This window comes from Lethenteron reissneri, chromosome 72, assembly GCF_015708825.2.
Source record: "Lethenteron reissneri isolate LAM-NWPU_2019-01 chromosome 72, ASM1570882v1, whole genome shotgun sequence".
In the NCBI taxonomy this organism is placed as follows: Eukaryota; Metazoa; Chordata; class Hyperoartia; order Petromyzontiformes; family Petromyzontidae; genus Lethenteron; species Lethenteron reissneri.
The window spans coordinates 4,966,892-4,968,723 of NC_083850.1; positions in this window are offsets into that span (position 1 = coordinate 4,966,892).

The window sequence follows — 1,832 nt, forward strand, 5'->3', positions numbered from 1 at the left end:
GAGCTCAATGCCATTTCGAGAGGGAACTTGATGAGGTTGGACGCTCGACTCGTCGCTCTGCTGATCGCCCTTCAACCGCGAGACAACGCAGCCTGGCGAGCACAATTGCTGAGTCGACAGTTAGGCGACTTTGGGTCGGGAGAGTTCGTGGCGACATCTTCAGACGGGTTTCAGACACCGATATACCGTAAATATCCAAGTAAGTGTCTATTTTCGCGGATAAACTCTTAAACGTGTTCGTTGTCAATTAGCGGGATTTTTTTGCGTCTCGGTTAGACGCGAGTGTCGTTCTTGTTTTAGCAGTTAACCAAAATCCAAAACTTAACGCTAAAAATCATTGCGGCCGATAGTGTACTTTTGACTCGATAACACCGCTGCTGTTACTCCGCTCACATGGAGCAGAGACGCTCTCCACAGCCCCACGCACACGGAGGCAAGAAGCCATTCAATTGCTCTGTGTGTGGGAAGTCCTTTTCATGGCCATCAGATCTTCAGAGACACCAGAGAACACACACGGGCGAGAAGCCATTCATGTGCCCTGTGTGTGGGAAGACATTTGCACGGTCATCACATCTTCTAGCACATCAGAGAACACACACGGGCGAGAAGCCATTCCTGTGCCCTGTGTGTGGCAAGACATTTGCAGACTCATCAACTCTTCAAACTCATCAGAGAACACACACGGGCAAGAAGCCATTCCTGTGTCCTGTGTGTGGGAAGACATTTGCACAGTCTTCAAAACGGAACAGGCATCAGAAGGTCCACGATGATAGGAAGCTGAAATCAAAAGGTGAAATTCAAGGTGCTGCAATGATTCCTGAAGATAATTCCACCTTCGATCCCATGCAGTTGGATCCCGAGAGATGGCTGGATGTAATGGAGTGGGTCGAGGATCAACCCGAGAGCTCGCGGTGATGTTGCATGCGGTTATACCTATTAAGCTGTCTTGAGTACTATAATTTTGACCATTTTAGATTTACAGTTTAATTACGTGCACAGTAATGACGTGCACAGTGGTGGTTTGTAATGTTATCGGATTACTTGCTGAAGTGGTGTGATGAGCACTGGTCGTTAAGTGTTCCTGTTGAGCTAAAATTGGAATGCGTCTGTAGGTACATCTTTACTCAACATTTTAAAGTTTTTTTCAAGTATATAGCTTTTTTTGGTTGGTATTAATCAACTTTAGATAGCCGATTTCAGGATGTACATTGATGACGCGTTCGTTGGATATATGGCATTGACTTCAACATAGACGCACAGTGAACGCATGTGGTGAAATCATGGGGAATGACACTTTAACGCTTTGGTATTCCTGGAACGGAAATGGTTTGCATTGTACTGGAAATGTAATAAATATTCCCTTCGAGTTTTGACGTAAAAATGATTGCAGATGAATAAAAACGTATTTTTTACAAATGTTTGTATGGTCTTTATTTTATAATGTTCCTAGCAAAAACATGTTAAGATAATTTCAGGTGGAGGATCTCCGTCACACAAGTGTGCCCTTAACCGGCAGCATCTTAGCTGTCTACCCTATTAACACGTGTTCCTTGAGGGGAAAGGTCCCCGTAGTTAATCGTTCATCAACGTACCAGTCTCTAATCCCGAAGTATGTCGGGGATAAACTGTACTCTATAACATGTAAACTGTTATACTATACACGATAACACTAAACATTAAACAATTATAAACTAGTGTTTTAAATTATAACCATATAAACGTAGGTAAGGTATTATAATATCATCAGAAGCATTATAATCACAGTGTGGTTGTATAATAATCGCACTCTGCTCATGTAACACTCAAGTGACAGAACTCAACAAAAAAACGCC